Raw genomic sequence first — 15,715 nt, 5'->3', positions numbered from 1 at the left:
CTGATGACTCAGTTTTTTCTCCACGGCTGCTTTGGACATTTCAGCCCTGCAGACTTCTGAGGACCCTCTTCTGTGTCAAATAGATATTCCATCTTCTCAGCTAAACCTCCCCCACCCCGCCACCTCTTCCCTCCCCAGCCTCTCTTCACGTGGCGCTGGAGCTGGTGATATTGACAGACTAAAGGATTGCTCAGCCCCACAGCCCCACAAGGTAAATTAAAAAAAGGAAAAGTCAAAGCTATTTCTGGACCCTCTCGCACTTAGGGACTCCCAACTCAATACATCTCGGTTGCTTGGAAATGGAAATGACGCTTATTAATAACTGAGGGGGCACAGTTAGTTCAGGAGGCTTCAGGGTCACCCACATAGGGTGTAATTTGCTTCCCAAACAAACTTTTGCTCTGGATGCTCGTAAGGTGTTGAGCACAAGCTATTTGACAGAAGGGAATTACTGCCACCAGATCTGTGAGTCCGAAAAATGATCACAAAAGCTCAGGACAATTTCCCAAATCTTTCCCAATTCTAACATGTAAGATTTCTTAGCAATTAGCCCCCAAAGAGTGCCCAGTGCAAAAAAAGTGTATACCGTCGTTTATAGGATTATAATATGTCCACATAAAATCATATTAAACTATTACTTCTTCTTTCCAAAAAGTAAAAACAGCAAGAAATAGAAAAAATATATTAAATATATTTATATATTAAAAAGGTGTGACCGTAGTTTATGAAATACGCAGCTGAGAGCTTCCAGATACTATGGCAATTTGAACTTGGAGATCTAATCTCTTGAATCTGATCATGAATTTCTTGACATGACCAGAACAATATAATATTAGAGAAAAGCCCGCATTAGAGCTCGGAGGTAGAGAGGGACCTTCCACAGGCAGACCCTTCAAAGACTGTCTGACACATGCGACAAGAATAGATAGATATCAAGAGAATGAGAAGACAGACCACTGACTAGGAGGAACTATCTGCAGAAGACACAGCTGATAAGGACTGTTATCCAAAATACACGATGAATTCTGAAAACTCAGTGATGAGAAAACAAACACAAACGGCCTGATGTAAAAATGGGCCAAAGATCTTCAGAGGCACCTCACTTAGGAAGGTAGACAGATGGCAAATAAGCACATGGAAAGATGCTCCACGATCGATCATATGTCATCAGGGAAATGGGAATTAAAACTGCAGTGAGATGTCACCACACACCGATCAGAGGGGCCACAATCCAGAACCCTGACAACACCAAGTGCTGGGAGGACGTGGGGCCCCGGGCCCCTCAGGCACTGCTGGGGGGACGCCAATGGGCAGCCACTTTGGAAGACAGCTGGGCGATTTCTTAGCAAAACTACACATCGTCTCCCCTTAGGACCCAGCAATCTTGCTCCTTGATATTTACCCAAAGCAGCTGAAAACTATGTCCACACAAAAGCTTACGTCCACACCTGTTTACAGCAGCTTTATTCATAACTGTCAAAACGTGGAAGCAGCCGATGTCCCTCAGCAAGCGATGGATAAGCAAACTGTGATCCATGCAGACGATGGGATATTGTCAGCACAGACACACACGAGAGCTAAGCGATGAAGCTCTGCAAAGTCATGGAGGAAACGGAAATGAAAGGAGCCAGTCCGAGCGGGCAGCTACTGTAAGACTCCAAGTACATGACACAGGAACAGACAAAACGCTGGAGACAGTGAAAAGACCCGGCTCGCCAGGGGTGGGAGGTGGGGCAGGAGGGAGGAACAGGTGGGGCACAGAGGACTTCTAGGGCAGTGAAAACCCCTGTGTGCGTCTATAATGATAAATACATGTCATTCCGCGTAGACTGTACGTCACCAAGAGTGAAACGTGAGGTGAACTGTGGGTGTTGGGTGATGATGTGTCAACGTAGATTCTTCACTTCTAACCAAAGTGCCGTGGGCCGGGGGTGTGGAGATGGGCCAGGCTGTGCCCCGTGGAGGGCAGGAGTTCAGGGATGATTTCTGAACCATCCTCTCAATTTTGCTGGGAACCTAAAACTGCTCTAAAAGATAAAGTCCGTTCAAAAACATAAATAATTTTAAAAGGACGGACCATCTTAATGTTGGCAAGAATAGGGAAGAACTGGCAGTTTCACGCGCGGCCGGTAAGATCTGAAATTGTACAGCCACAACTTGGGGACACAACTGTGCAGTGTTTTAAAATTTAAAGTTAAGCAAATGTTACAGTTACCTACCGTGTCATGTCTGCGTCCGTAAGGTTTTACATATGTTCACTGCATCTTTTATTTGTAATCGTCAAACACTGGAAACAGGTCGTATCTGTCAACAGATGACCCAGTAACACACTGGTAGTTCAGCGCGAGATGGCCCCGTACAGGGTGGTAACCTCACCTCCTCCCAGGACACCTGGATCTGCAGCTGCGTTGGAACAACTTCCTTGGGAAAAACGAAAAGGACCCGCAGGCCTGGGGAAGGAGAGCAGGCCACACGGAGGCGGGAGCAGGGGCCTGGACAGATGTCACCAGAAACCCACCCCCACAGGACAACTGACCCCCAGTCCCCAGCTGGGAGGAAACTCACACCTGGAGCTTCTGCCTGACCAGCGAAGGGTCCCTGCCCCACACCACGCACTCCAACTTTTAAGGCCAGTACCTGAGTGGCCAGCCCCCAAACACCTGGTCTGGGGACAACCTGGGCTCCCACCCATGAGCCCCGCGGGCTCTGCAAGGCCGAGCTTGGCTTCACCTGCCCAGGGCCAGTGGAGAAGCACCACGAGGGCACCTGGTCTGCAGGATCCAGGCATCTGCTGATTTACCTGGGGCCCTGCTGGGGGCACTCAGGGGCGGGGCCATCTACTTCCATGATGTGTCATCAAATAGTTGACCATGTGAAGAAATAGTAAACATGCAAAGTAATAACAAGAAAAAAAGTTAGACATAGTCACCATTAGACACTATGAGGGGAAAAAAAAGAAATGTGCAAACAAAAACAAGATGCAGAAATTAAAGTATACAAGTTACATCAAGAAGCAGATGACGATTACAGGTCAATAAAACCCCAGGAAATCAAAGAAATAAAACAGAAATCACCTCTTGACACAAGAGTTCAAAAAATGGATACAAGGGCTTGAAGAAAAAATAAGACAACGGAATGGGATGAAAATTGAGCTGACAGAGTCTGGAGTCCAACAGAAGGGGGAAACTTCATAAGTGAAAGTCACATTAATAGCATCAGAAAAAGGGCAATAGATGCTCCTGAAACCACAATAAAGGACGTAGAGAACAGGATTGAGAAAAGAAACACAAGTGATGGAGATGAGTCACAGGAAAGTAATGAGACACTGATTTTGACCAAGTTAGATGAATCCTGGGAACATACGGTTGGTTCATTGTTAGCAAATCTAGCAATAAAATCACATGATGTTTAAAAAATATAAGCTCAGTCTTCAAAAATGACAAAAAGCAGTTCATGAAATATGTCATTACTATTGATGAAGACATTAACTTTAAAAAAGAATTCCTTCCTCCCTCCCCCGCTTTCTCTCTCTCTCTCTCTCTCTCTCTCTCTCTCCCTCCCTCCCTCCCTCCCTCCCTCCCTCCCTCCCTCCCTCCCTCTCCATGGATCTGTCTTAATTAAGATCCAGCTTTAGGTTTAATGGAAAAATACACCAGTCACATTTCCCCTAAAATTAGCCATACCTAAGCCATCTGTGCCACCATGCTTACTGTTATTAAACAATGTTGTAGAATCTAGACGGACTTGCCAATAAATTAAACAAGAGAAAGAAATAAAAGGTATACAACTTGGAAAGGAAAGGGCAAAATTATCATCACATAGAGATGTGCTTCTATATGTGAAAGCTTCAAAAGGAAAAAAAACTAGAATTTATGAGAGTTCAGCAAGTAGTAGAATACAAAATTAACACTCAAAATTAAAAATCTTCCTTGCACACTGAAAATCTCTTGGAAGAAAAGACATCATTGGCAATAACAACAAAAATGATAATACACTGAATGCGAGGCTTATTAAGGAATATTCAGAATCTATATTAAGAGAACTCTAACTCCCCCATCCTGACATAAATAAATCTCGCATAAATGGAAAGATGCACTCTTTCAAATAGAAATATTTACTGTTGTAAATATGTTAACTGTCTCTTCAATAATCTGAAATTTTATTGCAATTTCAAAAGAAATGCTTTAAGAATATTACATGGATTGGGAAAAGAAAGCTGATTTCTGAGGTTTGTATGAGACGTTTCTGAAGGAGAAAACGGGTGTGGACTACACCTAATAGTTATTCAAAGTTATAGTTATTGAAACTGTTTAGTACTGGTGTATAAAGAAGCAAATCAAGAGAACAAGAGAGAGCGTGCAGAAATCAATCCAAATACAGGTGGCCATTTAATATATGATGAAGGTTGTATTTCAAATCACTGATGAGAGAGATGAATTTTTCAATAAATGGTTTGTGTGCAATGGTTGATCTCTTGTGGGTGAGGGTGAATGTTACGGGCAATATTCTTACTCTATTGTTAGGGAGAAAAGGAAACTCGCAGACTATATATAGTGCATTTTCTCTATTGTGACAGTATGTGTGTATATATGCATATGTATATAGTAGATGGAAATATAACAAACTGTGAACTAGGGACATATCTGGGCTTTTGGATTATAAATAGTTCCTGTTTCGCCTTCTGTGTATGTATTAATGTTCCCCATTTTTTTGGTTTTTAAATTGGGTAAAATGTGTATTGCTTTGGGGATTAGGGGAACTATATTGGGACACAAAGGGTGTAAGGGAAACACGTGACGGTGCTCAGTGCTGGGTAGAATTATAGGGTGGTGACTTGCAAGTCTTATAAAGATAAAGCTTCTAATAATTATGCCTGTTAATGATTGAGCTTCCTGCTTTAAAAAGTGATGTGATCTCTCTCACAGGAAACATTCCAAGGGGGAACCGTATGCGTGAGAAATCTTGTTTTAAGGAATGGACTATAGGAAATAGTATCTAAATTACTATTCCGTGGGTTAAGGGACCCTGGGATTCGAACACTACCATTGGGCAACATACGCGGGCAGGGTCTCTGTAACCTCCCCGTGGGCTTCTCACTCCTGTCCGTCTTCTTCTGCTTTATTGCGTCAGAATCCGAATTAATGTTTGTGCTCCCGAGCTTTTTTGTGGTTGACCAGAAGTCACATTGCATGGCCGCTAATTCCAGCCTGTTCTCTACTATCCTCCCCGCCGGCTAAACATTCTCCTTCTAGCTTCTGCGACTTCACTAGCTTTCCGTCTAGCATCTCTGCAACGTTGGAGAGGCCGGTACAGGCGCTGGGACTCCTGTCCCCACACTGATCCCCACGCTGCCCGTGGCACAGGGTCCTACATATGTTTCTTAGGCGGCGACGAGTGAGGATGCCGCACGACTGACTCCAGCAGGTAACACGCATTGTACCACGACACTGCTGGCATGTGCTCAGTGACTGTCACGTGTGCCATTTCAGCATCCTGTACACCCCTAATGTGCATTCGGTTTACAATGGCAGAACTGGACTCCAGACTCAGAGCCGTCACACGGTGTAACCAGGACGTAGCGCCACGTCAGCCTGCCTGTGGAGCCTGCCGGCTTCACCATGTCTCCACGTTGGAGGTCCCATGAGTGGGGGCCACTGCTGAGATGAGTATGCACAGTGGCTCACAGGTCCTCGCAGCCAGATGTTTGTGGGTGCAGCCAGAGCCAGGTCGGCTTGAAGCAGCGATTGCATGAGCCCTCCAGACAACCCCCAAGCCTCTGTATGGACCAGTATTGGCTCCAGGTGACACTTCCAATGTCCGTCTGCACTGCAGCAGGCACCTGTTGTCTCGGGGAGAAATCGCTGTGCCCACTAGATGGTGGAGTTCCTGAAGCAGTAACCGATACTGAGAAGAGCCAGTTTCCTTGAAAAGCTGCTGGCATGAAGTAGACCTCTATTTGTGCGACTATATGAATAAAACAGGCTAGTTTGCATTTATATAGTGCATTTCCTCACACCAGAGCCCAGGGGCTCCCCTAAAACAGCCTTACAGTGAAGCACAGCTGCCTCTGGGAGACCAGCGGGCAGATGCTCCAGCTGTGCGGGCTGGGGGAGGCGCGGAGGGCGCACGGAGACGCCTCTTCGGAACTGCACTCGACTGAAAGCCGGGTAACAGCAGACGCTTCCAGCACACAGCGCGGGTCCACCATCGTCAGCCGCAAACGTGCCAACTAGAAGTAGAGAAGTAGGTACAAATGTTCTGCTTTGCGGGTTATAAAATAAAGCAAGTATTTTTAAAATTGCATTTTCAATTTAAGTTAAAGTGCTGTAGTGTCACTTCTGAAATTATGGCTCATAATTGGATTTAGTAACTCCATAGCTCTGTTCCATGTCTGTGGTGTGTGTGTGTGTGTGTGTGTGAGCACACACGTGTGTGTGATTGAGATTGTATTGTATGTTATACATAAAAGGCCCCTTTTCACTTGGCAGTCTGTATTTCTGTATATGATGGGAATACCATCAATATAACAGAACGGCACATACTGTATTTCATTTTCTATATTATAATCCCATAATGCACTTACCATTCCCTTTATGTTGTTTCTTTTATCCCCTTACAAGCAGTGTGATGTCTTTGTGTATAAAACTCCGTGTATATTTAGTTCAGATTACTTTCCCGGAAGTAGAATGACTGCATGCAGTGTGATAACCATTTTTAAGGCTATTAATATTCGTTGCCAAGTTGGCTAATTTCCTGAAACTTGTGTGAATGTATATTCTCAGAAGCAATGTACATGCCATCAACGTCATGTATTATCATTTAAAAATTACTTTCAAATTTGATAAAATATCCATCCTTTTTAAAGTCGAGTGACTTGTATGGTAATTGACCATGTATTTCCTCTTTGGTCATTTGGTCATTGTTTTATTGGAATATGGTGATCTCGTACGTACTCAAAATAGCTTTTTCATCTATTAGGCGTATTAGCTCTTTTACCCTTTGATCAGAAGTGTAGGTTGGTGCTTTCAAGTACTATCTTTGGAATCATGTAACCTTGTTTTCCAAACTGAGCCCACAGTTCCCAGGCTGGTGGTCATGGACAAGATGTGGGAATAATCAGAGAGAGATTTACCCGGAAGCATTTCCCACTTTCACGCCTAGTGGAATGGTTCACAGAAACGTCTCCATTTGTGCTGATCTCCTCATGTCCTGATGCTGAGATGAATGGGCAGGATTTCTACGGCAGAATGAACGTGTGTTCTGGTGCTCACCATGGAAAGGATATGGCTAATGGGGGAGCGCCATGATTTGAAAGTACAAAGCCAGAAAATCATCGGCGGACAATTCTCCCAATCTCACAGCTCTCACGTGAAAGAAACTTGAGAGAGGTTTTCCCAGCGTTGATAACAGCCCTAAACCGTTATTTATGTGAGAGTGTCAGTAATGAGTTGAGAATCTGGAGAAATGTCTTCAAATAGTCGATAACGAAAACTAACATTGCCGTTTTTGTGAATAAGTAATCAAAGAGTATGCAGCCAAAGCATATACAGGGGAAAGTACGATACAAGTGTCAGACAATTATTGCATTAAAAAAAGGGGGTTTTCCTCCCGGTTTCATATTTGGGGGATGTTAGCTTATTATCTGTTAGTTTATTATTTGAAATTATATTTTGTTGTGATTTTTCTCATCCTAAATGGATATTTACTTTCATAACTAATTTTGCATTTTTAATACCGTCTTCTTTTTCTTGCAGAGGGTGCCCAGAATCGTACCAGACCAAGTCCTTCTGGAAGCTGAGTGCCTGTCGGCCTGCTGCTGTGCAGGTAAGGTGGGGACTCGTGTCACTTTTTGCCACGTGTCTATACATTTGTGCCACACTGTGTGTTGCCACTCATTATTTCTCATTGATGACAAGGCTAATAGGTTATTTGCTGATCATTCTATACCTTAGCCGACTTAGGTCATCAGACTCTGTGTATTTTGGGTGCCAATAGCCCACAGCTTTGATAACTGTACGTTAACAGCATGATTCACTGTCGCACAGGAGAAGTGCGCCCATTCACCACAACTCTGACTTTGATGAAAATGCCTGTTCTTTCCTGTGGATTACTCTGCACTAATGCTAGCATCATGTTGGGTTTTTTTTTTCTCCCAGTTTCTTTAAAAACTTTCAATGGCATTTTGGTTGGAATTGCAAGAAATTATTAAGATACTTTGTTTGAGTTGATCTCTGTTACAATTCTGTCTTTCCATCCGGAACCTGGACGAGACCTCCAGAGCTCTCCAAGTCTGCCTTTCTATTGCTCAGTAATGTCTTGTGGTTTCTTCCAAATAGAGTTCTTTCCATATGAAAACTGTCATTCCTAGGAAGATCTAGATTATCTCAGAGTTAATTCCATTAAATCCATCTGGGCAATTGCCTGGTTTGTTGGGGATTTTGTTTATTTTGTAATTTTCTTGCGTAAATTAGGATCCCAAGATGGCTTTTAGGCCTAAGACTGTCTTGCTGGTTGTTCAGACGTATCAAGACTGCTTTACGCGTATTTCACCAATTCATTTTTTTAATGTAACTTCAGTATTAGCTCTAACACATTTAACTGTGGCGTTCGGAATCTCCAAGCATGTGCGTAAAATAATGCGGGATATTCCAGGGCCTTCGGGGCACCTAAGTCTTGTAACGTGTGAGACAACATTCTGCTTTGGGTCTTCTGTGTCTTCTAAACAAACCTGTGATTAGCTCCTGAACTGTAGTTATTACTGGGGAAGGAAGGAAGCCAAACACCAATTGCGTTTCCCTGTGATGCTCCCGTGATGGTTACAGGACCGAGTTTCCCACTGACGTGTTCGGTGGTCATACCGGTCATGGCATGAGGTCCCCAGCAGTGTTTTCATGGCGGGAATCGTGTGCTGTGCATACGGTGACTGTCCTATCACGCAAAATGACGTAACTAATAGATAAACTATTAAAACTTTCTAAAGAAAACAAGAGTAAATTATTGATCATGGAATACTTATCTCAGGTGTCATGTGCCTGTTATTTCCATGTTTTGATATTATTAGAAGACGGATAGAACTTTTCTGTCCCGTTAATTATTATCCCTGGGAAAAGGATAGAAAACATATATAATCCGCAGACCACTTACTTACCATCTGAAATAAAGTAGATAATGGAAAATGGGAAATGAATCCAAAATATTTTCCAAGTTATCTGTATTTAAAAACTACAAAAAGTTAAAATCATATAATGAAACCATGTTAGGGCCATGGTGTCTTCGTCTGAAAACGAGGGTATTAGGTGAGATGGTTATGAGTCGGTTCTTAGACGACCGCTTGCCTTTTTTACAAGTAGTTTTGCCAGACGGCTAAATTCTACTGTCAACCGATGCCTGATTGCAAGCTAAAGGAAGCATTGTGGATCTATCTTTTATGTCCCAGTTACGTTTCAATTCTGTTTTAGATGATATGTATGTACCCATCACATGGGTAGGAATATTAGACCATGTGTAAATATTAAGGTGGGAGATTTCACTAGTGAATATCGAAACAACTGATATCAGTGGGTTATATTAACCTGGGAGGACATAATGATGGATTTTGCATCATAATTATCCCTGCACTTAATGATGTTTAATAGTTCAATCAATAACCTGAATGACTGTTCATTAGGTGTACGAACGATACCATACTAGTTAGTACAATGAGTATTAGAATTCAGTACACCTAGGACCAGCTGCAAAGCGATAAGAAACACAGAACATGTAACGAAAGGAAATACACCGATGGGATGCTGAACTATATAAGCAGAATGACATATGTATTTATTCGCCATATCTGATTATCAGACTTACTGAGACTCAGCCTGCAGAGTGGACCACAAAATGAATACACCTGAAACCAAACTCATTCATTCTGTGTTAAAGAAAGTATAAAGCCCCGTCTGGTTGTAGTACACAATTACATTTTAATGCAGAGCTTTATTTTTCTCCAGCTTCATTGCGATATAATTGACATCTGAGGTCGTGTAAGTTTAAGGTGTAAAATGTGTTGATCTGATGTGCTTATAAATTGCGGTGTGATTTCCACCACAGTGTTAGCTAATAGCCCCATCATCTCCCATAATGACTGTTTCTCCAAAGGAAAATCTTGGTAAGATGGACATGTAACACCTATGAGGGAGAGCTACAGCAATTTAAGTTGTGTGGTCTAGAAGAAAATGTGAGCCACCACGTAGAGATGGCCTACAGCACGCTAGTAGTAGTGACACAGGTCAGACGCGACACTGAATGGGAATGAAGTAATTTAGTAAGTAAAGGACCCTAACAGTCATCTCAGAGGTGTTTCGTCACCGTCCTGCAGACGGCAGTGACTGTGTCCTGGGCGCCAGTCCCTGGGCACTTTAATTGCTTAATTGTTCCCAATTATTCCTCACAACAACCTTACAGAGGAGGAAGCTGAGGCTGGGAAAAAAGGTTCGCTTGTGTGAGGCCCGGAAACATCCCTGAGAGGAGGGCTCGCATTCGCTCTCGGGCCATCTGCTCACACCCTTCATTGGCTGAAACACCTACCAGCGTGCTGGGCACTTTGGGCACCGTCCGTGCGTCCGTGCGGCTCCGTGTTGTGCTTGATAAACTGTGTCTACCGCACAAGTGCTCCTTAAATCACTTCTTCCTTTTCATAGCCCCTCTGCCATGTCTCTCTGTCTCTTGCTAGAATTTGGCCACCGCATCATGGCTTGTATCTATGCTTCGCTGAAAAAGCAGATTGAGTCAATAGCCATACTAGTTCATCCTACCACAAAAATAGGCTTTATCTGTAACAACTTATTTCCTAAATAGTGACTCACACACAGCGAAGTGTGGATCGTGGACAGGTCAGGTCTTACACAGAGGCCAGCTGTGATGCAGCGTCGCTCGCTCACGGGTCACTCAGCAATTGGCCAAGGGTAAGATGGGCCAACGCCAGCAGCTGAAGACCTGGGACTGTGGCTCTGAGCAGCTGTGTGTCCCCCACTCCGCCCAGCCCAGGGCCGTGCTGAAGTGGCCGCCACATGACAAGTGGCACCTGCAGTCTTGGTGGGGTAAGCAGACAAATGACCTTGGAACATGTTCTGTTCCTGCGATTTCATTCCCCTCCCACGGTGTGATACGTGCAGGTTTAATCATTTTCCCTGGTGGGAGGCTGCACAGAGCACACGCTGGGCAGCAACTCGCAGGCAGCGTCCCCACGCGAGCTCTCCCTGCAGGCGGCCTTTGGTCGGTGCTCCTGGACATGAGGGCGCCTGAGCCCATTCCATTTATTTTATTTCAGTTTAATCCAAAGGATGTGGGCTGGGAGCGGTTCACTTTTGCTTTACCTTTGTTGGTGATTTGGCTGCTCATAGATACAACGTGCCATTGAAAAGATTCCGGGATCTAGATCTCTGCTCACTACTGACCACAGCGGCCGGCCCTGCAATTTGTTCTCGAGGCCGGAGCCTCAGGTGTCGTGACGGTCACTTCGTTTGCTTTGACAAACCGTTAAAATATCAGGAGGGCTCGCCAGCTCAGAAGTTTCCATGTAGTGGTGGTGTTGTTATTGCCCAAATCCCTTAGTTTTCTCAAACATGCATTTAGGCTGGGAAGGGATCAGATAAAGGACTGTAACAGTGAAATTTGTGAGAATATGTGGATTCTGAGTGAATCTTGACATATGAAGGTGATATAAATAAATTAGAGTTTCTTTTCATTTAGTCAGTGGATTCTATTTTAAAATTCTGGTTTATCCTTTCACATATTAATTCATTCATTGATGTGAGCACTCGTTTATTCATTTATCCATTTAAAAATGTCCTCATTCTGACTGATGAGATTTGGAGAGAAGAGCAAAGTTTTGAGAATGGACCCCAGATTTTAGTGATGAGTCTCTGAACGGGTCTCGTTGCCTTTGCTAGGCTGGGAAGCACAGCTGTGAGCATGCGTGCGCCCCCTTTCTGTGCTCAGCCCCCCAGGAATGGCAGCCACAGCCTGTACCCACCCCGTCATCCTTGTCATCCACCAAAGCCAAGCACAGAGACCTGATGATCCTCAGGTAAATGCCGATCTGCCACCATTCACTGGGGATTACTTTTCTCATGGTCGGATTTTATATGAATGGAATCATACCATATGTGCTCTGTTTTGTCTGGCTTTTTTCACTCGTTGTGATTCCTTTGCAGTTATACATGTCGTGTGTATCAGGAATTCATTCCTTCGCATGGATGAGTTGTCGTCCATTGCTTGGCTATCCCACAATTTTTTATTGAGGCATAATTGACATAGAACATATTAGTTTCAGGTGTGCAACGTACTAATTCAATATTTGTATATAATGTGAATGATTGTCACAATAAGTCTGGTGAACGTTTGTCCCCACACACTGTTATAAGATGTTTGTTGTTGTGATGAGCACTTTTAAGATTCGGTCTCTTAGCAACTTCCCAATATGAAAGTGTGTTATTAACTGTAGCCACCATGCTATATGTTATATCCCCGTGACTTATTTATTTTATAACAGGAAGTTTGTACCTTTTTAGCCCCTTCCCCCCTTCACCCTCTTCCCACCCCTCACCTCTCATAACCACCAGTTTGTCCTCAGTATCCATGGACTTTTTAAAAATTCCACCTGTAAGTGAGATATAGTATTTGTCTTCTCTGACGTTTCACTAACATAATGTCCTCAGGGTCCATCCATGTTGTCACACATGGCAAGGTTTCCTTTCCTTTTTTATGGTTGAATAATATTTAAATGTATGTTACAATTTCTTTATCCGTTCGTATGTCGGTGGACACTTAGGTTGTTGTTTCCACATCTTGGCTGTTGTAAATAATGCTGCAATGAACATAGAGGTACATAGATCTTTTCAAATTAGTATTTTTGTTTCCTTCAGACAAATACTCAAAAATGGGATTGCTGGGTTGTGCAGTAGCTCTGTTTTTAATTTTTTGAGGAACCTCCATGCTGTTTTCCATAGAGGCTGCACCCATTTCTAATCCCACAACAGTGCACGAGGTTTCCCTTTTCTCCACATTCTCACCAGTATTCATTCTTTCTTTTTGATACTAGCCCTTCTAACAGGTGTGAGGTGGTATCTCACTGTGGTTCTGATTTGCATTTCCCTGATGATTAGTGACATTGAGCATCTTTTCATGGACCTGTTGGCCATCTGTATGTCTTCTTTGAAAAATGTCCATTCAGATCCTCTGTAGAGGTGTCCTCTGGTGGCAGCTGCAAACACTGGTGCCATGAGACGTAAAATGTAAAACTAGCCCCAGACGGAAAGCCGGGACCACAGACAAGTGGAAAAGCTCCTGTCAGGGAGCTGCTGGCTCTGGAGCAAGGCAGAGGAGAAGTGTGGAGATGGCACCACTGGGAAAGAAGCAGGGAGGGAGGAAAGCAGGCAGCCTTAGAGTTTAAAAAAAAAAAAAGATAGTGCTTGTCAGGTGAAGCGAGTCAGAGGAAGAGGCAAAGCTGGCCCTGCCCGGCCACACCCGCAGTGCACCTAGCAGGGCCCCAGGTGAGTCAGCAGACGCCTGCCCCCATCCATCCCACCCCAACAGGATCCCGCAGACCAGGTGCCATGACCAGGTGAGGCCAGGCGCGGCTTTGCAGAGCCTGTGGGGCTCATGGGCGGGAGCCCCGGCAGTCGCCAGACCAGGTGTTTGGGGGCTGGCCGCTCAGTACTGGCCTTAAAAGTTGGGGTGTGTGATGTGGCGTCGTCTCACCTGTGACTCCCCTCCCGGTGTTGCTGGTTCTTCCACCTGCTGGGATGTTTGCAGATGCCAGGGGTGTGCCTCCTGCCTGACTCTCTGGCTGGCTGTTTCCCTCATATGCTCACATGCCAGAATTCCTCCGCCCATCTCATGCCAGGTCCTGTGAGCACGGTGCCCAGCTGGGAGGCTGTGTCTCCTTCAAGCACTTGTAACTCGCTCTTTCTCACTGGTACTTGTCTGGCTAAGTGAGTTGGTAGTTTCCGGCCCTGGATTTCTGGCAATTAACCCAGCCCCAGCCAGCCACAGACTCGTGGAGCAAAACTGCCATGTAGATTTCACCACCTCATAAGCCGTTCACCATTTCATCTACCCGTCCCTAGAAATCATTACCCTGCCTCTGCCTGAGGACCCCTGGGGATGGGACATGCCTCAGCAGCCCCTCTTCCAGGCGAGTTCACTTTGAAAATTCATTATTGCTTTGAGGCAGGTTTTCTTTCTTTTTAGTTCGTTCTCTTTATCAGAATCTCATCATCAGGCTTAAGGACATTGGTTTCACCAAACACTTAAACACACGCAACGTTCGATTTCAGGACAGTGACAAAGCAGATGACATTAGAGCTGGTGACCTGGACGCAGCTTGAAGAAGCTGGTGACCCAAGGAAGAAGGGTAGCTCCATTTCTTCTCGTAAAGTGAGAAGCTGAACTAGATCAGTGCTTCCACAGCGGTTTGTTGGCTTCCTTATCATGTCGCTAGACAGTCGGGAAAGAAAAAAGTGCTCTGTCAAAGGAGATCAGCCCGTCCTGGGTTAAATGAATTCAACAGGTTTCTGCAATGGGAGATTTCTGAAAACCTTTCACAAACCGATGTGCTTTAGAAATCCAAGAAGGAAACAGAATGAAAAATAGGCACAAAATTTTAACTCTAGTTTTTTTTTATTCTTCCACTGACCCCTATTAACAGAAGCTAGAACGTGCCAGGAAAAGCCGCCGCTGGTTTCTGAGGCCTAAATAGCATGTGATTCTATGATGAAAAGACGTCACCTTTGAATAGAAAGCTAAACACAGCCTCGCTCTTTCTCTCTCTTATATATGATCAAATTTGCACCTCAAGATTTAAATATCAGTTGTTTAATATACTTTTCAAATATCCCCTTAAAAGCATAGTGGAAAACATACTTCTTTTAAGGCGACTTTCACAAATAACAGCCATGCATCCTAGTCGCTCCTGGACTCTGTGTTCGGCTGGTAAGAAGTCAGCTGCGTTTCCGGGTTCATGTACTTCCCACCTCCCTAGGTGCCTCTTCCGGGCCAGGTGTCCCCTGCTCAGCCGTCACCCTCTCAGGGCCCAGAATAGTGCTGTCCACACAGGGGGACTTCACGCGACTCCCACGATTTATTTACTCCCCAGTTTCCTGATGTACTGATGTTGCTTCTCTTCGGAGCAGTTTCTTCTCATGATTTTAAGGACCTGACATTTAGCAATTGCTTAAATATTATAGCTCTTGTCAGTCGTTTGGGTTGTTCAAAAGCGGAGTCGAACTTTAAGTGATAGTGTTTTCTGGAGACTTTCGTCCCATTTACTACTATACCCTGAGAAAAGTGCCATTTCAGACAGATGTCAAATGTCCTGTTGGTCCCTGCTCCCGCGTGCCAGGTCCTCTGCAGAATGAGGCGTCTCCAAACCGCCGACCCTGGAACTTCCACGATGGCGTCGTTTGTCTCATGTCTTGTCTGTCCTTTCTGTTAAAAATTACTTAAAAGGGTAAGAAAATGTGATGGGCACCAGACTTCTTAAGAGTAGCATATAGTATAAGGCAACTGTGGAAAACACTTTTGAGCAACTCTAGAAAAGGAAGAGTTTTCCTTTCCCCCCCAAATTTTATATCCAGCTAACTTACCCTTCAAGGATCCAGGATCTAAATCATTTTAAACAGAAGACTCCGGGCAACGCTGTGCTCAAGAGCCCTTATACCACCCAGCTGCTGAA

The 15,715-nt window shown here is 44.4% G+C and overlaps 1 long non-coding RNA gene across 2 annotated transcripts in view; it reads left to right on the top strand.

Annotated features, from left to right (window-relative positions):
* The window catches only part of LOC141569347 (uncharacterized), a 447,021-nt gene that overhangs the window by 122,588 nt on the left and 308,718 nt on the right, over positions 1 to 15,715 (top strand). For both annotated transcript variants that reach the window (XR_012492885.1, XR_012492884.1), the window contains exon 4: positions 7,755 to 7,824. This is a non-coding gene — a long non-coding RNA (uncharacterized LOC141569347). The remainder of the gene's footprint in view (positions 1 to 7,754; positions 7,825 to 15,715) is intronic.

This window comes from Rhinolophus sinicus, linkage group LG17 (genome assembly GCF_036562045.2).
Source record: "Rhinolophus sinicus isolate RSC01 linkage group LG17, ASM3656204v1, whole genome shotgun sequence".
Classification (NCBI taxonomy): Eukaryota; Metazoa; Chordata; class Mammalia; order Chiroptera; family Rhinolophidae; genus Rhinolophus; species Rhinolophus sinicus.
This window is presented reverse-complemented; position numbering and strand designations above follow the sequence as displayed.